Below are 22333 nucleotides of genomic sequence, written 5' to 3'. Positions count from 1 at the left end.
TGCGATTCATGGGGTCGCAAAGAGTCGGACACAACTGAGAGACTGAACTGATAACATTGGTTGACTTTAAGATTAAGTGAATGTCACTAAAGTGAAAATCAAGGAATATAAACCATGTAAGAAAGTTTAAGTGGTATGTACAGGGTTAGCAGTTTAGGGAAAAATATCAGACAAAGCTTCCTTTCAGGAAAAGTCATTAGTTTTTGAAAAATTAAATTGAAAAACTCAAAACAATTATAATGTACATGATCTCACCCTGGTTATTTGAACTTATGAATCATTGTTACAGTTCATTGTTTATGCTATTATTTTTATTACAGGATTTTTATTTGTCTAACTGATAACTGTGGGCAATATTGAGTTGGTGATGGACAGGGAAGCCTGGTTGGCTGCAGTCTGTGGAGTCCCAGAATCAGACACAACTGAGCAACTGAACTGACTGACTGTGGGCAATATGGAGGACTTCTGGTAAATCTGGTTCAATAACTGTTCGGTTCAGTTCAGTTCAGTTGCTCAGTCGTGTCCGACTCTTTGCAACCCCATGAATCACAGTAAGCCAGGCCTCCCTGTCCATCCAACTCCTGGGGTTCACTCAGATTCACGTCCATCGAGTCAGCGATGCCATCCAGCCATCTCATCCTCTGCCGTCCCCTTCTCCTCCTGCCCCTAATCCCTCCCAGCATCAGAGTCTTTTCCAATGAGTCAACTCTTCACATGAGGTGGCCAAAGTACTGGAGTTTCAGCTTTAGCATCAGTCCTTCCAAAGAAATCCCAGGGCTGATCTCCTTTAGACTGGACTGGTTGGATCTCCTCGCAGTCCAAGGGACTCTCAAGAGTCTTCTCCAATACCACAGTTCAAAAGCATCAATTCTTCAGCACTCAGCTTTCTTCACAGTCTAACTCTCACATCCATACATGACCACTGGAAAAACTACAACCTTGACTAGACAGACCTTTGTTGGCAAAATAATGTCTCTGCTCGTCAATATGCTATCTAGGTTTGTCATAACTTTCCTTCTAAGAAGTAAGTGTCTTTTAATTTCATGGCTGCAGTCACCAACTACAGTGATTTTTGAGCTACCAAAAATAAGGTCTGACACTGTTTCCACTATTTCCCCATCTATTTCCCATGAAGTGATGGGACCGGGTGCCATGATCTTCGTTTTCTGAATGTTGAGCTTTAAGCCAACCTTTTCACTCTCCACTTTCACTTTCATCAAGAGGCTTCTTAGTTCCTCTTCACTTTCTGCCATAAGGATGGTGTCATCTGCATATCTGAGATTATTGATATTTCTCCTGGCAATCTTGATTCCAGCTTGTGCTTCTTCCAGCCCAGCGTTTCTCATGATGTACTCTGCAAATAAATTAAATAAGCAAGGTGACAATATACAGCCTTGACATACTCCTTTTGCTATTTGGAACCAGTCTGTAGTTCCATGTCCAGTTCTAACTGTTGCTTTCTGACCTGCAAATAGGTTTCTCAAGAGGCATGTCTGGTGGTCTGGTATTCCCATCTCTTTCAGAATTTTCCACAGTTTATTGTGATCCACACAGTCCAAGGCTTTGGCATAGTCAATAAAGCAGAAATAGATGTTTTTCTGAAACTCTCTTGCTTTTTCCATGATCCAGCAGATGTTGGCAATTTGATCTCTGGTTCCTCTGTCTTTTCTAAAACCAACTTGAACATCTGGAAGTTCACAGTTCACGTATTGCTGAAGCCTGGCTTGGAGAATTTTGAGCATTACTTTACTAGTGTGTGAGATGAGTGCAATTGTGTGGTAGTTTGAGCACTCTTTGGCATTGCCTTTCTTTGGGATTGGAATGAAAAGTGACTTTTTCCAGTCCTGTGGCCACTGCTGAGTTTTCCAAATTTGCTGGCATATTGAGTGCAGCACTTTCACAGCATCATCTTTCAGGGTATGAAGTAGCTCAACTGGAATTCCATCACCTCCACTAGCCTTGTTTGTAGTGATGCTTTTTAAGGCCCACTTGACTTCACATTTCAGGATGTGAATTCAATGACTGTAGCTATCTGTATATCTATCTCAATGGCTACATATTAGAAGAAATATGAGTTCATTCTCAGTGCTTGAGAAAGTAATATCACACATATGCCCACACTTAAACTGTACTGGAGCCATAATAAGTATTAACAGTCTGTCAGCATTTGATAAGAAATCAAAGAAAATGGCTACCATGATCTCCCCTTCCTCTTAAACTCACTGGCTAATTTTTAAAAATTCTCCAACTCGGAGCCCTGTTTCCCTCAGTCCTCACTTATTTATACATGTTTATAAACAGTAAATAGCTTGATATTATTACAAAAATTTATAATACCTCGAACAGTGTTTTACAGGTTTTAAAAGATCAGTGGGGTGGGGTAGGAAACAGGACTTGGAGAAGAAAGAGTGCTGGTAAAGTTATTTTACTAGTTTTTTTTTTTTTTATAGTAAAATAGTGATATTGAGCACAGAACACAAAAATTAAAGGCTTTCTAAAATGGCAGAAAGTATTTAAGTTAAAATGGGTAGAAATGGAGTCTTTAAGGTCTGGAATGCTAGAGAGGATGACTATGCTAGGTGTGAAATCATTTATTCTGACATTATTAATGGTAACTTAAATCATTCCTTTTCTGGCTTCTTTCCAAGGCAATTAGGCCTGGAAATGTAAGGATGGGCCAGATGACTTCTTGAAATGCTTCTTTTGATTTATAACGATCAAGATGAGTATATGGGGGCATGAATACACATGTACTTAATTTGAGAACTAGCAGTGCTCCTGATACATGTGGCGTAATGATGCATACTCCCTGAAGAAGCCAATGGAAAAATCTCTTACTACAGATAAAATGTGCAGTTGAAATTCAGAGAAGTTTCTCAAGACTACTTTTACTCTTCACAATAAAAATCTATGAAGGAATTTTAGTGAAAGTTCTATAATAAAATAGCAAAATTTTCTAAGTACATTTTTCCTTCTTAGAAAAAACAAAGTCCAGTATGTCAAATAAAGTGATGCAGATTAGTATCATTATAAACAATCCAAGAATGAACTTAGCTAGCAGGAACAAGAAGTGACCCAATAAGTCTTTAATTTAGATGGTTACTAGTTAAACAGACCAAAATGTTTACATTTCTGTTTCTAAGTAGCTTTGACTCTAGAAGATATTTTTTCACAGTTCTGATATTTCCTTTAAAGTAATAAACATTAAGTTATCTAGCAAAAAATCAAATCATGGGCTCCTATTTGGAAAATTTTAGCTTCATCCTTGGATATTTATTCTTAGTAGATTTTAATGTTGCTATTCACTTTTCACCTTACTTATACAGTAGGAAACCAGTTTGAAGCAAACCAACATTATTTCTGTGAGCAACTTAAACTTAGAAAATCCTGAATATTAAGATAATGAGAAGGAAATGGTAACCCACTCCACTGTTCTTGCCTGGAAAATCCCATAGACAGAGGAGCTTGGCAGGCTATAGTCCATGGTGTTGCAAAGAGTCAGACATGACTTCACTTTCTTCTTTCTAAGGTAATGAGAATGGGTGGCATATTCTTTATGTAAATACGAAGAAATTTCCTTGTGATTTTCAACAAAACACAATTTAATGTTAAAAAATATTGCTGAACTATTTTATAAAGCATGTCTTTTAACTATAACTGAAATTAATATAATAATAAAAACTTGTCACAAAGAATTTATCCACTAGAAGTAGACCTGTCTCAAAATTATTATAGCTATATAAGATAAACCTGTTTAATAAGATTTTCAAGTTAAAATTCTAAAAAATCCCTTAAACTTTTTGATGTAATACTTATCTCTTGGTTAAAGTTCAGGGTACAGAAGAGAAGTCTATAGAGTGTTCTATTGTTGACAATAATGTAGTTTACTTTTTCAATTCCAAACCAGTATTCTAGCACACAGAATCTCTTGTTTATGTAATTAACTTTTTTTCTTGTGTTTAAATAATATACATTGTTTATTAACTTTGATTGCAATATAGTCCACAGTTTTTCAGTAAAATCTCCTATTTTCCCTACCATCAATAATATTCTCATTTTATACCTGTTCTGCCATATGCACTAAATTGGAACTCATGACTCAAGTTCAAACTATGTCTCAAGACAACTTCAGTTCCAAACAACACTTTGAAGAGTAGGTACCTAAGGGAAGGCCTATTGTTTCTGAGAACTAAGCTGTCCATCCTCAAGGAAACTTGAAATCATAAAAACTCATTGAGTTCTCTGGATTTAATCCAGCTATTCTAATTCTGTTCTATTTTTGTGATTGATTTCCCAATTATTTACCTTGTATTTAAATAATATGTAGCTCTCTTTCCCTAGTATTTCTTGCTGCCTAATTGTATGTGTCTGTATACTTTTCCAGGAGTTAACTTTTAGAACTGATCCTTAAGTTTGGCATGTCTTTGTAAATGTCACATAGGGGGATAGTTCTTTTTTGTTTTGGTATGTGCTTTACTAATAAAATGTGGATTGATTTCTATCATTTTACTGTGTGTTGTGTGTTGCCCTTTGTCCTACTCTTGACATTCCCTTTGCTTCCTTTCTACTTCAACTCCCCAATTTTTTTCTTTTCTGTTGACTGGGAGATATAATTACATCTTCCATATAAACAATATAAGGAACTTTGAAAGATATTCCAGTTAGAAACCTCATGACTCATAAGGTTGTATAGAATTGTAGTTGTATTTTGTTTTATAATCTTATAAATCTAATATCATTAATATTATCTTGTACAGCTAAAGCATAATTTTAATTTTGAATTTTCTTTACTTGGCATTGCTATTTGTGTTTTTAAATTTTGTATTCATTTTACTAATTTCATCTATATATTCTAAAGAAATTCCTCAGCAAGGTTCTTCTAATGGTTGTACTATCTCAGTTTTGAGTTTTTCTTTTAGGGAGTTCCCTGAGGGTTCAGTAGTTAGGACTGGGTGCTTTCACTGCAGAGGGCCAAGGTTCAATTCCTGTTTGGGAACAAAGAGCCCACAAGCTACACAAAAAAAACAAACAAAAGACTATTTTTAGCATGTTCTCTTTGCATAATGGTTTCTTAAGGTATTTGACTTTAGATTGCCTTTTTTTAAAAAATTTAAATTTATTTATTTTAATTGGAGGCTAATTACTTTACAATATTGTATTGATTTTGCCATACATCAACTTGAATCTGCCACGGGTGAACACGTGTTCCCCATTCGTGAACCCCGCTCCCACCTGCCTCCCCATACCATTCTTCTGGATCATCCCAGTACACCAGCCCCAAGCATCCTGTATCATGCATCGAACCTAGACTGGCAATTCATATCTTATATGATATTATACATGTTTCAATGCCATCCTCTCCCCCTCCCACAGAGTCCAAAAGACTGTTCTATACATCTGTGTCTCTTTTGCTATCTTGCATACAGGGTTATCATTACCATCTTTTTAAATTCCATATATATGCATTAGTATACTGTATTGGTGTTTTCTTTCTGGCTTACTCTGTATAATCGGCTCCAGTTTCATCCACCTCATTAGAACTGATGGCTGAGTAATACTCCATTGTGTATATGTACTACAGCTTTCTTATCCATTCTTCTGCTGATGGGCATCTAGGTTGCTTCCATGTCCTGGCTATTATAAACAGTGCTGCAATGAACATTGGGGTACACGTGTCTCTTTCAATTCTGGTTTCCTCGGTGTGTATGCCCAGCAGTGGCATTGCTGGGTCATAAGGCAGTTCTATTTGCAATTTTTTAAGGAATCTCCACACTGTTCTCCATAGTGGCTGTACTAGTTTGCATTCCCACCAACAGTGTAGGAGGGTTCCCTTTTCTCCACACCCTCTCCAGCATTTACTGCTTGTAGACTTTTGGATCACAGCCATTCTGACTGGTATGAAATAGTACCTCATTGTGGTTTTGATTTGTATTTCTCTGATAATGAATGATGTTGAACATCTTTCCATGTGTTTGTTAGCCATCCGTATGTCTTCTTTGGAGAAATGTCTATTTAGTTCTTTGGCCCATTTTTTGATTGGGTCATTTATCTTTCTGGAATTGAGCTGCATACGTTGCTTGTATATTTTTGAGATTAGTTGTTTGTCAGTTGCTTCATTTCCTATTATTTTCTCCTATTCTGAAGGCTGTCTTTCACCTTGCTTATACTTTCCTTTGTTGTGGAGAAGCTTCTAAGTTTAATTAGGTCCCATTTGTTTATTTTTGCTTTTATTTCCAGTATTCTCGGAGGTGGGTCTAGAGGATCCTGCTGTGATGTATGTCGGAGAGTGTTTTGCCTATGTTCTCCTCTAGGAGTTTTATAGTTTCTGGTCTTACATTTAGATCTTTAATCCATTTTGAGTTTATTTTTGTGTGCGGTGTTAGAAAGTGTTCTAGTTTCATTCTTTTCCAAGTCGTTGACCAGTTTTCCCAGCACCACTTGTTAAAGAGATTGTCTTTAATCCTTTGTATATTCTTTCCTCCTTTGTCAAAGATAAGGTGTCCATATGTGTGTGGAATTATCTCTGGGCTTTCTATTTTGTTCCATTGATCTATACTTCTGTTTCTGTGCCAGTACCATACTGTCTTGATGACTGTGGCTTTGTAGTAGAGCCTGAAGTCAGGCAAGTTGATTCCTGCAGTTCCATTCTTCTGTCTCAAGATTGCTTTGGCTATTCGAGGTTTTTTGTATTTCCACACAATTTGTGAAATTATTTGTTATAGCTCTGTGAAAAATACCGTTGGTAGCCTGATAGGGATTGCACTGAATCTATAGATTGCTTTGGGTAGTATACTCATTTTTACTGTATTGATTCTTCTGATCCATGAACATGGTATATTTCTCCATCTATTAGTGTCCTCTTTGATTTCTTTCACCAGTGTTTTATAGTTTTCTATATATAGGCCTTTAGTTTCTTTAGGTAGATATATTCCTATGTATTTTATTTTTTTTTGTTGTTGTAATGATGAATGGAATTTTCCCCTTAATTTCTCTTTCTATTTTCTCATTATTAGTGTATAGGAATGCAAGGGATTTCTCTGTGTTGATTTTATATCTTGCGACTTTACTATATTCATTGATTAGCTCTAGTAATTTTCTGGTGGAGTTTTTAGGGTTTTCCATATAGAGGATCAGGTTATCTGCAAACAGTGAGAGTTTTACTTCTTCTTTTCCAATTTGGATTCCTTTTATTTCTTTTTCTGCTCTGATTGTTGTGGCCAAAACTTCCATAACTATATTGAATAGTAGCGGTGAAAGTGGGCACCCTTGTCTTGTTCCTGACTCTAGGGGAAATGCTTTCAATTTTTCACCATTGAGGATAATGTTTGCTGTGGGTTTGTCATATATAGCCTTTATTATGTTGAGGTATGTTCCTTCTATGGACAAATTCTTAGAAAAGTACAACCTTCCAAAATTGAACCAGGAAGAAATAGAAAATCTTAACAGACCCATCACAAGCACGGAAATTGAAACTGTAATCGGAAATCTTCCAACAAACAAAAGCCCAGGTCCAGGTGACTTCTATCTGAATTCTACTGAAAATTTAGAGAAGGGCTAACACATGTCCTACTCAAACTCTTCCAGAAAATTACAGAGCCAGGTAAACTTCCAAACTCATTCTATGAGGCCACCATCACCCTAATACCAAAACCTGACAAAGATGCCGCACAAAAAAAGAAAACTACAGGCCAATATCACTGATGAACATAGATGCAAAAATCCTTAACAAAATTCTAGCAATCAGAATCCAACAACACATTAAAAAGATCATACACCATGACCAAGTGGGCTTTATCCCAGGGATGCAAGGATTCTTCAATATCTGCAAATCAATCCATGTAATACACCACATTAACAAATTGAAAAATAAAAGCCATATGATTATCTCAATAGATGCAGAGAAAGCCTTGGACAAATTTCAACATCCATTTATGATAAAAACTCTCTAGAAAGCAGGAATAGAAGGAACATATCTCAACATAATAAAGGCTATATATGACAAACCCTATTGTTTTTCTCAGTTGTTTGAGGATATAATTCTGATTTCCATTGTGGCAGCTGAAAATGCCAAGTGTCAGTTTAATTTTTATTTGTCTTTTGCTGTAGGGCTGGGCATAGTGTGTCTTTTTCCTTCTGGCTTCTTTTAAGATATTCCCTTTATCTTCAGTCATTTGAAGTTTCATTATAATGAGCCTATTTTCTCTTATCCTTTTTAGTAAGTTTTTGATTCCCTAAATCTAATTCTTTTTAATTTGGGACAGTTTTTATCTCATCCAATAGCTCTTTGAATTTCGTCTCTCAACTATACTCTGTTTTCTCTTTCTGAAGTTCTTCATTATCTTTTCTCATGGTTAACCTCTTTTTAGCTCTTTTTCTGTATTATCAGAAAATTTTTCAGGATGAATTTTCTCATTCACAAGTTCTCACTTCAGCTGTTTTCCATATACTGTTTAGTTTATGAAATACTTTTTAATTGCTATTTTTTTTCTTCTCTAGAAATCTATTTGGTTTTAAAAAACCTTTGTGATCTTTTTTTATAGTCTCTTGTTTCTTTTATTTTAAATATCTTCTTTTTAATTTAAAATCAACTAAATAATTCTTTTTTAAGTTGAAATGTCACCTAGTACATATGTTAAAATCAGCAGTCTCATTGTTTCTGTTTGTTATTATTTCTTACTCTCATGTTGGCTTGTTTTATTGTTTACTTTATAGCTTCTACTCTGAGCTTACTTTTCATGGCACTGTATCCTGTGGTAAAACATGGAGCTCTAGGCTGAAGGTTATTTCTTCCAGGGAGGATTTTCCTCCTGCCAGATATCTGGGACGCTACCAATTTGGAACTATTTTAAATTTAATTATGGTTTGTGATTAGAAATTCTTAGGGGAGATTTCCATCCCACCATCCCCCCACCCCTACCTATCCAGAACCAAAGCTGAGACAATCTTTCATAATATTTCCTTTTGGGTCATGGGATTATATTAAAATATTCATCCAACTTCTCTTCTCACACAGGTCCTAGACATTTTTTTTTTTTCCATTCTGCACTTATGTGAACTTTTAAAATGGAAAGCTGTAGACAAAGAATGGCAACTCTCTTAAAGGCAGCTGTTGGCTTTAGTCCTTGATGATGAGGCCAACTCACCATGATGGCCAAGTCATGTTTTCTAGCAATTTTGTTCTCTGAGAATTCCACTCCCTCTATTGCTGGTTCAGCTATAAATTCAAGGTACATTAATAAATACTGTACCAGCATATTTAATTTTCCAGTTTTGAATGGATTTCCTAAGTTATCTAGAATATCATATTTTCAGAAATAGATGTGCCTAAACTAATTCTATATATTTAATGTGGACTGATAAATGAGCCTATTTCTACAAAGTACATGTGTACCTTCCATTTTATGAGTCTAATTGTATACTGTACTGAGTTGACTTTTGAGGGTCCCTTGGACTGCAAGATCAAACCGGTCAATCCTAAAGGAAATCAACCCTAACTAGTCACTGGAAGGACTGATGTTGAAGCTCAAGCTCCAAAACTTTGGCCATCTGATGTGAAGAGTCAACTCATTAGAAAAGATCCTGATATTGGGAAAGATTGATGGCATAAGGAGAAGGGAATGGTAGAAAATGAGATGGTTAGGCAACATCATCAACTCAATGGACATGAATTTGAGCAAACTCTGGGAGATAGTGAAGGACAGGGGAGTCTGGTGTTCTGCAGTTCATGGGGTCACAAAGAGTCAGGTATGAGTTTATAATACAAAGAAGAGACACAGAGAACACACACAAGGAACATTCCATGTGATAAACAGAAGCAGAGATTGGAGCAATGCATTTTACATGCCAAGCAACACTAAGGATTGCAGACAACAGCTAGGAGACAAGTGTGGGATACATTCTCTCTCAGAATCTAAAAAAACTAACTTTGAGAACACCTTGATTTCAGAATTATAACCTCCAGAACTGTGAGATAATAAATCTCTGTTGTTTTAAGACACTCAGTTTCTGCTAATGTGTTACAATAAGCCCTAGGAAATAAACACATATTAACCATGGGACACAATCCCCCACCTCCCCGATATTTCGCTAATGTATTCCTCCTAAGTTTTGTTTGTATCTGTAGATATGCATCAATAGTCACTCTGTATACAGAGAGTCTATGTTATGCCTAAAACCCTAAGAATTATTGCAGAAACTTATTTTCATGATTTAGTAAGAGAGTAAAATCATATTAAGTTCATAACTTAGTGTCTAAAGAGAGAGTGAAAATCACTTCATCATCTTGACATATTAATCGCTAGTTATATAAACAGACTCCAAGCAGTTAAAATCAGAACTCTGGTAATAACCTTAAAAAAACCCCAAATATCCTATAGTATATCAGTAATAGAAGATTCCCAGATGGAAACTGTCAGGATAAGTTCTGAAATTTTTTAATGCTATCAAATCTATGACACGTAGACAAGAATAGGTGATAACAGCTAAACATGTTCTATTGGTTTCTTGCTTGAGGAAATATTAAGATATATTGTTGCTTAAGGTAAGTATTGACCTTAGAATTTGGACACTCAGTATTTTCCTTGTCCATCAACACACTTTGAGAGTCCCTTCAGCATTCAATATTTTCTTAGTGTTAAATGAAATGACAAGAGTAGTTTATCTTTGTGCTCCCTCTAGCAGATTTTATATGAGATTTATTTGGAACTAGAAACAACCTACATCAATTGGACTTTTGAAAACACTCTCTTGTTGCTAGAGGGGTGTGTGTGTGTGCATGTGTGTGTGCCTGCATTAGCAGAAGAAAATAGACAAAACTTTAGTGTGGACTCTCAGTAGAGTCGCTCAGTTGTGTCTGACTCTTTGTGACCCCATGAATTGCAGCACGCCAGGCCTCCCTGTCTATCACCAACTCCAGGAGTTCACTGATACTCATGTCCATCGAGTCAGTGATGCCATCCAGCCATCTCATCCACTGTCGTCCCCTTCTCCTCCTGCCCTCAATCCCTCCCAGGATCAAGGTCTTTTCCAATGAGTCTACTCTTTGCATGAAGTGGCCAAAGTATTGGAGTTTCAGCTTTAGCATCAGTCCTTCCAAAGAAAACCCAGGACTGATCTTGTTTAGAATGGACTGTTGGGATCTCCTTGCAGTCCAAGGGATTCTCAAGAGTCTTCTCCAACACCACAGTTCAAAAGCATCAATTCTTCAGCACTCAGCTTTCTTCACAGTCCAACTCTCACATCCATACATAACCACAGGAAAAACTATAACCTTGACTAGACGGACGTTTGTTGGCAAAGTAATGTCTCTGCTTTTGAATATGCTATCTAGGTTGGTCATAACTTTTCTTCCAAGGAGTAAGCGTCTTTTAATTTCATGGCTGCAATCACCATCTGCAGTGAATTTGGAGCCCCCCTAAATAAAGTCTGAGACTGTTTCCCCATCTATTTCCCATGAAGTGATGGGACCAGATGCCATGATCTTCATTTTCTGAATGTTGAGCTTTAAGCCAACTTTTTCACTCTCTACTTTCACTTTCACCAAGAGGCTTTTTAGCTCCTCTTCACTTTCTGCCATAAGGGTGGTATCATCTGCATATCTGAGGTTATTGATATTTCTCCCAGCAATCTTGATTCCAGCTTGTGTTTCTTCCAGCCCAGGATTTCTCATGATGTACTCTGCATATAAGTTAAATAAGCAGGATGATAATATACAGCCTTGACGTACTCCTTTTCCTATTTGAAACCAATCTGTTGTTCCATGTCCAGTTCTAACTGTTGCTTTCTGACATGCATGTAGGTTTCTCAAGAGGCATGTCAGGTGGTCTGGTATTCCCATCTCTTTCAGAATTTTTCAGTTTATTGTGAGCCACACAGTCAAAGGCTTTGGCATAGTCATTAAAGCACAAATAGGTGTTTTTCTGGAACTCTCTTGCTTTTTCCATGATCCAGCAGATGTTGGCAATTTGATGTCTGGTTCCTCTGCCTTTTCTAAAACCAGCTTGAACATCTGGAAGTTCACGGTTCATGTATTGCTGAAGCCTGGCTTGGAGAATTTTGAGCATTACTTTACTAGCATGTGAGATGAGTGCAACTGTGCCTTAATTTGCGCATTCTCTGGCAACACCTTTCTTAGGGATTGGAATGAAAACTGACCTTTTCCAGTCCTGTGGCCACTGCTGAGTTTTCCAAACTTGCTGGCATATTGAGTGCAGCATTTTCACAGCATCATCTTTCAGGATTTGAAATAGCTCCACTGGAATTCCACCACCTCCACTAGCTTTGTTCATAGTGATGCTTTCTAAGGCCCACTTGACCTCAGATTCCAGGATGTCTGAGTCTAGGTGAGTGATCACACCATCATTCTTATCTGGGTCATAAAGATCTTTTTTGTGCAGTTCTTCTGTGTATCCACCTCTTCTTAATATCTTCTGCTTCTGTTAGGTCCATACCATTTCTGTCCTGTATCGAGCTCATCTTTGCATGAAATGTTCCCTCGGTATCTCTGATTTTCATGAAGAGATCTCTAGTCTTTCCCATTCTGTTGTTTTCCTCTATTTCTTTGCATTGATCGCTGAGGAAGGCTTTCTTATCTCTCCTTGCTATTCTTTGGAACTCTGCATTCAGATGCTTATATCTTTCTTTTTCTCCTTTGTTTTCGCCTCTCTTCTTTTCACAGCTATTTGTAAGGCCTCCTCAGACAGCCATTTTGCTTTTTTGCATTTGTTTTCCATGGGGATGGTCTTGATCCCTGTCTCCTGTACAATGTCATGAACCTCCGTCCATAGTTCATCAGGCACTCTATCTAACAGATCTAGTCTGTTAAAACTATTTCTCAGTTCCACTGGACTTTAATGAGTTGTAAACAAGAGAGCTGGGGGAGAATCATGTGGTTGTGATGTTAAGAATCATTTTCAGAGATTATTTCCTAGTATTGATGTCATCTTCTTTTCAGTCATTGTCAAAGTAACTGTCTTGGCTATGTGAAAAAACAGTATCTTTAACTGTGTTCTATATTTTACCTTACACTGATAATATATATTAAGTATATATGCACATATGCATCCATATCCATATATAAAATACATAAACATGATAAAAACAGAAAGCTAATAAACTTTAAAATAGAAAGCAAGTTTCAATCCCTGGTGTAAGCCAACCTGAGTTATATCGTTACACTCTCAGTAGATATATATATTCAGTAGATACATACATTGACTCTGAAAGATTTTAGCCTAAGTTGCAATATTCAATTCTGTTGGAGATAGGTCTCCATTCCCCTTCCTCCACATGATGCTGTTCAACGAGTTTAACCACTTATTACAAAAGCAATCTTCCTATCATAAGACAACGGTCAATCCCCAATATCCACGTGACCATGGCAGTATACAGCCACAGTCTGTGACCATCCTCAACTTCCTGGATGCTGCTCCTGCCATAGCCCTCATCTGGTTACACTCTCCTGGCTTCATCCTAAGAGTCATCAGCTTTGCACCTGCTCTCCAGCAGCTGAAAGCTGTTAGTGAAGCCACACACCTGGGCTGACTCATCACTTTAAACAAAATACTGCAAAACCTCAGCTGAGTCCTCAAATGTTTTAAAATTATACCACATTTTCACAGTGTGTTTAGATAATCGATATTACTTTTCTCCTGATGTTTGAAACTCTCTACTGAAAAGAAAAAAATAAAAATACTATGAAGCTTCAATTTCAAGTTTATCAAAAGCCCGAATTGGGAAATTTTAGCCAAAAGTTAAACGAATAATAGAAAATAAAGAGATGCAGCTTCTTGCAAAAGGGGGTTTGTGGCCTATGGTTTATAATTTTTATAGAATTAAATGACTTCCCTTTGAGGAAAACTGCCTGATAATTCTTTATTGTTCTTAATCTTCCATGATAACCACATTTTATTCTTTCTTTAGAAACATTGTTTTGAATTTTATCCACATTTTCTATTCAAAATCTACATAACTTAAGGTTAAAATTTCCATCCAAATACAAAGAATGAACATGTGCATGAATTTGCATGTGCTCATTCTTGGAGCAAATACACGTAAAAGCATTAATATATTTTCCCTCTTGATGTTGACTTTCATTCCTGAAGATTCTCTTGTATTCTGTAGTGCATGATCCCTGAAACAAATTACATGGTATATAATGATGTATTTTCCAGTGAGTCAGCTCTTCACATCAGGTGGCCAAAGTATTTGAGCTTCAGCTTCAGCATCTGTTCTTCCAGTGACTATTCAGGGTTGATTTTTCTTTAGGATTGACCAGTTTGTGAAATACCCTGATGCTGGGAAAGATTGAAGGCAGTAGGAGAAGGGGATGACAGAGGATGAGATGGTTGGATGGTGTCACCGATTCAATGGACATGAGTTTGAGGAAACTCCAGGAGACAGAGAAGGACAGGGAAGCCTAGCACGCTGCAGTCTATGTGGTCACAAAGTCGGACATGACTGAGTGGTTGAACAACAATAATGATGTCATTTACCCTATTCATTAGCTTACATGGCACCTAAATTTCTCCCTAAGATTATTGAGTACTAAGTGTATATTAAGCACCAGACTCATAAATTAATGAATGTTCAGATGCTGCTGCTGCTGCTAAGTCGTGTCAACTGTGTCTGAATCTGTGCAACCCCATAGATGGCAGCCCACCAGGCTCCTCCGTCCCTAGGATTCTCCAGGCAAAAATAATGGAGTGGGTTGCCATTTCCTTCTCCAGTGCATGAGAGTGAAAAGTGAAAGTGAAGTTGCTCAGTCGTGTCTGACTCCTCATGACCCCATGGACTGTAGCCTACCAGGCTCCTCCATTCATGGGATTTCCCAGGCAAGAGTACTGAAGTGGGTTGCCATTGCCTTCTCCCAATGTTCAGATGACATTGTTATAACATTGTAAATTATATAATGATATATAAATGATAGAATAAAAATAAAAAAAAATCCCTTGATGATTCACATAATCAGCAGCAGGGTAGATCCTGGACTTCTCTTTCAAAGTGATTCCACAAAGTGAAAATTCAGTACTCAGAGTTTACTGTTCACTTGGTCTCTGATATTCAAAGTTACTCAAATTCTGGAGTGTAAATTTGAAATTGAGCATGCATATATGTTAAATAGTGTCAGTCATGTCCGACTCTGCAACCCTGTGGATTGTAGCCCACCAAGTTCCTCTATCCATGGGATTCTCCAAGCAAGAACACTGGAGTGAGTTGCCATGCCCTCCTCAAGGGGATCTTCCAGACCCAGGGATTTAATGGGTCTCGTATGTCTCCTGCATTGGCAGGTGGGTTCTTTACTACTAGTGCCAACTGGGAAGCTCATTTAAAACTGAGAGATTTGCATAATTAAAGGACGAGCATAGAAAGTGAGATTTATTAATATTTAGTTGCATAATTTTTATATACAAAAAAAATCACTGTATGGTTTGTGTGTGTTTGCTTGGTTGTTCAGTCATGTCCTACTCTTTGCGACCCCATGGACTGTAGCCTTCCAGGCTCCTCTTGTTCATGGAGAGTCTCCAGGCAAGAATGCTGGAGTGGGTTGCCTTGCCCTCTTCCAAGGGATCTTCCCAACCAAGGAATATCCCAGGGTTCATACTGGAGTGAGCAGCCTGTCCCTTCTACAGGGGATCTTCTGGACCCAAGAATCAGACCAGGGTCTCTTGCATTGCAGGCAGATTCTTTATGAGCTAAGCTACCAGGGAAGCCCTTATGGTTTGTACTCACCATTAATCATTCAGCTTTCTCTTGGCTACTGCACTTCAGAGTTCACTGGAATTTCTAACCATCATCTCAAGACTCAGCAAAAAGACTAGGCAGAACAGACACCAATCCAAGGTAGGGTTAAACCAGTTAGTTTATACTCTTTCCTTACCTAACAATGGTGTGATGAAAACTATATAATCAATCAAAGACAGTGAAATGGGATATCTTTCTGAAGTTTCTAACAAAAAGAAGCGTACAATTTCTTTCAGATTAGGTAGTGCAAAGGTGTAAGATTTGAAGCTGCTGCTATTAATGTAATGCCACAGGCTAGCACAGAGAATTAATGCAAATATAGAGGTAGAGCCATGATAGAGCAACCAGGTACAATTACATTTTTATAACTAATTCATCATTAGAACAGATTTAAATACTCTTGGAACCATTTCTCCTGAATTTTCAGCTTATATGAAACAGTATTCATATCAATAATAATAATAAATTAATAATAATTTACATTATTTTAAGTAGCCACATTGAATTTTATTGTTATTTGCAACTGAAAATTATTTCAGTGGCAACATCTTCAATTTTTCTTTCACTTGCGTCCATTTGCTCCATTTTAACATCTAATATGAGGGAGTAAATATTTCTTCTCTTGTCAAACAACAAACCCCCTGACTGTTCTCTGGACTGTATCTCTACTAATTTCTCAAGAAGTTATTACTCACAGTTACAATATTAGGTTTTTTTTCCCTTTCTATAATTGCTCTCACTAAAACCTTCCAGTATCTCTTGTTTAAAGAATAATCACTTAAAAGAAAATCGTCCTTGTTTTTACAGCATCTTGCAAATGCTCTGCTTGAATTTAATTGCTGTGCTTGAGTTTTAGCAAAGAGTGGAGGTATTGTCTGCACTGTTATTCACTTCTCTTTTTGGAACACTCCAATCTGGCTCTCATCATTATCACTTTACTTCAAAGCACCTTTTCCAAATTAACACAAATCATTCTCCTCTCTTTCCTCAATCCTCTTTCAGCATAAAGAACCATATACACTTTTTCTTACCTTACAAGTGTCTCCTTGTATTTTGTTATGACATCTCTACATTTTAACATGCTTCTAAGATTCAACTTTCCTCCCCTTTCCCTTGCCTTACTTTTTACTATTTCTTCTATCTATTCTCTTTCTTTTCATTAACACAGTGTTTATTTATTTATTTGGTTGGGTCAGGTCTTACTTGTGGTACATGGGCTCAGTAGTTGCAGCTTGTCATCTTAGGTGCCTGAGGATGTATGGGATCTTATTTCCTGGACCAGAGATCAAACCTGCATCCCCTGTATTGGAAAGTGGATTGTTAATCACTGGACCATCAGGGAAGTCCCTAACATGGTGTTTTTAGGCAACTTAATCAATTCTAAGATTTCAAAAGATGACTATCCTGATGATCTCAAAATGTACATCTCAATCTAAGACTTGATCATTGACCTCCAAGTTCTTAAGTCTAACTGTCTGCTTAAAATTAATTTCAGGGGGCTGTCCTAAGATGGCGGAGGAATAGGACGGGAAGACCACTTTCTCCCTCACAAATTCCTCAAAAGAACATTTCAACGCTGAGCAAACTCCACAAAACAACTTCTGTAGGCTGGCAGAGGACATCAGGCAACCAGAAAAGCAGACCATTATCTTCAAAAACAGGTAGGAAAAAATATAAAAGACGAAAAAGGAGACAAAGGAGGTGGGGAGGGAGCTCCGTCCTGGGAAGGGAAGCCCGTCCTGGGAAAGGAATTTTAAGAAGAGAGGTTTCCAAACACCAGGAAACACTCTCCCTGCCGAGTCTGTGGCGAGCCTTGGAAACACAGAGGGCAACATAACAGGAAGGGAAAAATAAATAAATAATTAAAACCAAGAGATTACAAGCCCAACAGTAACTCCCCCAGTGGAAAAGCAGCACAGACACCTGCATCCGCCACTAGGAAGTGGGGGCAGGGCAGGGAAGCGCGGGAGGCGCGGGCTGCAGTGCTGTGTAAGAATCGGGCAGGAACGCTCCACGCGCAACCAGAACGATCTAACTTGGGCTAGCAAACCAGTCTGTGGGATAGCTACCACGCGAAAAGCTCGAACATAAGACACCACCAGGACCGAGCACAGAACAAAGGACGGAACGGAAAAAGCTGGCTGCAGACCATCCTCCGCCGGGGACAGGCAGCCAGAGCCGTAAGGGTTGGAAAGGGGCAATTGCAGACCCAGAGAGACTTTACTTACCAAACTTCAAACAGGCTTCTTTGCTAAGACTTCTGGGGGTGCTGGACAGTCACCATCTGCCTCACAAGGGGCGCCAGTGGTCCACCCAGAAAACTGAGCAGCAGAGGCAGAAAAGGCGACAAGTCACAGCGATTGCGCTCGCGAAACTCCTGAGCTACTCGGACCCGGGAAGGGCACAAAACGCAGTCCCAACCAAATCTGTGCCTCTGAGGACTACCTGAGTGCCGAACCTGAGCGGCTTAGATTGGGGAAGTGCACGCAGCCTAGGGCCGGCCTCAGACGGTTCCCAGCTGAGCGTTGTAGAGCCGGAGCAGTTTGTACACCGCGGGAAGGGACAGGTCCAGTGGGGCTGAGACACTGTGTGCACACGACAGCGCTATTTGTATGCAGCATCCCCCCTCCCCACAGCACGACTGAACTAGTGAGCCTAAAAAACCAGCATAAAGAAGTTAAACAGAGGGAACCGCCTTGGAAGTGACCCCACACTGCCCACAACATCAAAGAAGGGCCAGATATATTTTTACTATTTTTAAAATCATTCCTTTTTTTTTCCTAACTTTTTTTAAAATAGTTAAGTCTTCTATTTCTCCTCTAATTTTTATTTCTATAACCTATTATTACTATTCAAAAAAAAAAAAGACTCTTTTTTTTTTTTTTTTTTAAAGGCAAACACCATATATAGTCTTTGGGTGGTTAATGGTGTTTTTTTTTTGTTTGTTTTTTTTTTTTTTAAATAACTCTTGTGGCTTTTTTTGTTTTCTTTTCTTTTTCTTTTTTCCTTTTTCCTTCTGCTTCTTTTCTTTAATATTGTAGTTTTGAAAATCCAACCTCTACTCTAGATTTTTAATCCTTGCTCTTTGGTTTTTGTTGTCAATTTTGTACATTTAAAAACCCAAACTTCACTACCCAATTTTACCTGAGAGCGAGATTACTGGCTTGACCACTCTCTTCTCCTTTGGACTCTCCTTTTTCTCCACCAGGTGGCCTCTGTCTCTTTTCTCCCCTATCTCTTCTCCATCCAACTCTGTGAATCTCTGTGTGTTCCAGACGGTGGAGAACACCTAAGGAACTGGTTACTGGCAGGATTTGTCTCTCTCCTTCTCATTCCTCTCTCTTATCCTCCTGGCCACCTCTGTCTACTTCTTCCCTCTCCTCTTCCCTGTATAACTCCATAAATACCTCTGAGCGGTCCAGACTATAGAGCGCACATAAGGAAGTGACTACTGGCTAGCTTGCTCTATCCTCTTTTGATCTCACCGCATCTCATTCCAGTCACCTCTAACTACCCGCTCCCTCTTCTCTTCTCCTTGTAACTCAGTGAACCTCTCTGAGTGTCCCTCAATGTGGAGAAACTTTTCATCTTTAACCTAGATGCTTTATCATCAGTGCTGTATAGATGGAGAAGTCTAGAGGCTACTGTAAAAATAAAACTGAAAACCAGAAGCAGGAGGCTTAAGTTCAAAGCCTGAAAACATCAGAGAACTTCTGAATTCAGGGAACATTAAGCAATAGGAGCTCATCAAATGCCTCCATACCTACACTGAAACCAAGCTCCACCCAAGGACCAACAAGTTCCAGAACAAGACATACCACGCAAATTCTCCAGCAACACAGGAACACACCCCTGAGCTTCAATATACAGGCAGTTCAAAGTTACTCCAAAACCTTTGATGTCTCATAACCCATTACTGGTCACTCCACTGCACTCCAGAGAGAAGAAACCCAGCTCCACCCACCAGAACTCCAACACAAGCCTCCCTAACCAGGAAACCTAGACAAGCCACTGATACAACCCCACCCACAGTGAGGAAGCTCCATAATAAAGAGAACTCCACAAATTACCAGAATATAAAAAGGCCACCCCAAACACAGCAATATAATCAAGATGAAGAGACAGAGGAATACTCAGCAGGTAAAGGAACAGGAGAGTTGCCCACCAAACCAAACAAAAGAGAAAGAGGTAGGGAATCTACCTGAGAAAGAATTCCGAATATTGATAGTGAAAATGATCCAAAATCTTGAAATCAAAATGGAATCACAGATAAATAGCCTAGAGACAAGGATTGAGAAGATGCAAGAGAGGTTTAACAAGGACCTAGAAGAAATAAAAAAGAGTCAATATATAATGAATAACGCAATAAATGAGATCAGAAACACTCTGGAGGCAACAAATAGCAGAATAACGGAGGCAGAAGATAGGATTAGTGAAATAGAAGATAGAATGGTAGAAATAAATGAATCAGAGAGGAAACAAGAAAAACGAATTAAAAGAAACGAGGACAACTCAGAGACCTCCAGGACGATATGAAACGCTCCAACATTTGAATTATAGGAGTCCCAGAAGAAGAAGACAGAAAGAAAGACCATGAGAAAATCCTTGAGGAGATAATAGTTGAAAACTTCCCTAAAATGGGGAAAGAAATAATCTCCCAAGTCCAAGAAACACAGAGAGTTCCAAATAGGATAAACCCAAGGTGAAACACCCCAAGGCACATATTAATCAAATTAACAAAGATCAAACACAAAGAACAAATATTAAAAGCAGCAAGGGAAAAACAACAAATAACACACAAGGGGATTCCCATAAGGATAACAGCTGATCTTTCAATAGCAACTCTTCAGGCCAGGAGGGAATGGCAAGACATAGTTAAAGTGATGAAAGACAATAACCTACAGCCCAGATTACTGTACCCAGCAAGGATCTCATTCAAATATGAAGGAGAAATCAAAAGCTTTACAGACAAGCAAAAGCTGAGAGAATTCAGCACCACCAAACCAGCTCTCCAACAAATTCTAAAGGATATTCTCTAGACAGGAAACACGAAAAGGGTGTATAAACCCGAACCCCAAACAATAAAGTAAATGGTAACTGGATCATACTTATCAATTACCTTAAACGTAAATGGGTTGAATGCCCCAACCAAAAGGCAAAGACTGGCCAAATGGATACCAAAACAAGACCCCTCTATATGCTGCTTACAAGAGACCCACCTCAAAACAAGGGACACATACAGACTGAAAGTGAAGGGCTGGAAAAAGATATACCACGCAAATAGAGACCAAAAGAAAGCAGGAGTGGCAATACTCATATCCGATAAAATAGACTTTAAAACGAAGGCTGTGAAAAGAGACAAAGAAGGCCACTACATAATGATCAAAGGATCAATCCAAGAAGAAGATATAACAATTATAAATATATATGCACCCAATATAGGAGCACCGCAATATGTAAGACAAATGCTAACAAGTATGAAAGGGGAAATCAACAATAATACAATAATAGTGGGAGACTTTAATACCCCACTCACACCTATGGACAGATCAACTAAACAGAAAATTAACAAAGAAATGCAAACTTTAAATGATACAATAGACCAGTTAGACCTAATTGATATCTATAGGACATTTCACCCCAAAACAATGAATTTCACCTTTTTCTCAAGTGCTCATGGAACCTTTTCCAGGATAGATCACATCCTGGGCCATAAATCTAAACTTGATAAATTCAAAAAAATCGAAATCATTCCAAGCATCTTTTCTGACCATAATGCATTAAGATTAGATCTCAATTACAGGAGAAAAACTATTAAAAATTCCAACATATGGAGGTTGAACAACACACTTCTGAATAACCAACAAATCACAGAAGAAATCAAAAAAGAAATCAAAATATGCATAGAAACTAATGAAAATGAAAACACAACAACCCAAAACCTGTGGGACACTATAAAAGCAGTGCTAAGAGGAAAGTTCATAGCAATACAGGCATACCTCAAGAAATAAGAAAAAAGTCAAATAAATAACCTAACTCTACACCTAAAGCAACTAGAACAGGAAGAATTGGAGAACCTCAGAGTTAGTAGAAGGAAAGAAATCATAAAAATAGGGCAGAAATAAATGCAAAAGAAACAAAAGAGACCATAGCAAAAATCAACAAAGCCAAAAGCTGGTTCTTTGAAAGGATAAATAAAATTGACAAACCATTAGCCAGACTCATCAAGAAGCAAAGAGAGAAAAATCAAATCAATAAAATTAGAAATGAAAATGGAGAGATCACAACAGACAACACAGAAATACAAAGGATCATAAGAGACTACTATCAGCAGTTATATGCCAATAAAATGGACAACGTGGAAGAAATGGACAAATTCTTAGAAAAGTACAATTTTCCAAAACTGAACCAGGAAGAAATAGAAAATCTTAACAGACCCATCACAAGAACGGAAATTGAAACTGTAATCAGAAATCTTCCAGCAAACAAAAGCCCAGGTCCAGACGGCTTCACAGCTGAATTCTACCAAAAATTTCGAGAAGAGCTAACACCTATCCTCCTCAAACTCTTCCAGAAAATTGCAGAGGAAGGT

This window comes from Budorcas taxicolor, chromosome 5, assembly GCF_023091745.1.
Source record: "Budorcas taxicolor isolate Tak-1 chromosome 5, Takin1.1, whole genome shotgun sequence".
Lineage (NCBI taxonomy): Eukaryota > Metazoa > Chordata > Mammalia > Artiodactyla > Bovidae > Budorcas > Budorcas taxicolor.
The sequence above is the reverse complement of the archived record's forward strand: the minus strand, read 5'-3'. Positions refer to the sequence as shown.